This window comes from Populus euphratica, unplaced genomic scaffold, assembly GCF_000495115.2.
Source record: "Populus euphratica unplaced genomic scaffold, PopEup_1.0 scaffold333.1, whole genome shotgun sequence".
Classification (NCBI taxonomy): Eukaryota; Viridiplantae; Streptophyta; class Magnoliopsida; order Malpighiales; family Salicaceae; genus Populus; species Populus euphratica.
The window spans coordinates 235,381-235,789 of record NW_011500224.1 but is presented as its reverse complement, the minus strand read 5'-3'; positions in this window follow the sequence as shown (position 1 = coordinate 235,789).

The window sequence follows — 409 nt, the reverse complement described above, 5'->3', positions numbered from 1 at the left end:
GTTATTGATACTTCAAGTGCAAAATAATGATATAAGACCTTGATAAAAATGCACTTTTAAGTACTAATCATACAACCCACAATCATATGTTAAAGTGTGTATGTGAAAATAAAGGTTTAAGAGTACTTGTTAAATGAGTATAGGAGCAGAATTAAGTGATAACAATGTAAGAGAGTGTAAACCTGAATATTTCAAGAAGTATTTTGATAGATCTTGTTATGAATATTGCAAATAACTCTTGAAAAATGTTAACCAAAATACGTTTCAAGAGTCAATAAAATTCCTTCTTACTCTGCCATCTTAGTAACAATAGTTTGCAAATAGTTTATAAAAAAGAAAATGCAGTTAGTTTTTTTTTTTATATCAACTAATACCCTCTTCCCCAAACTAAAATAAGACATTTTCCTCA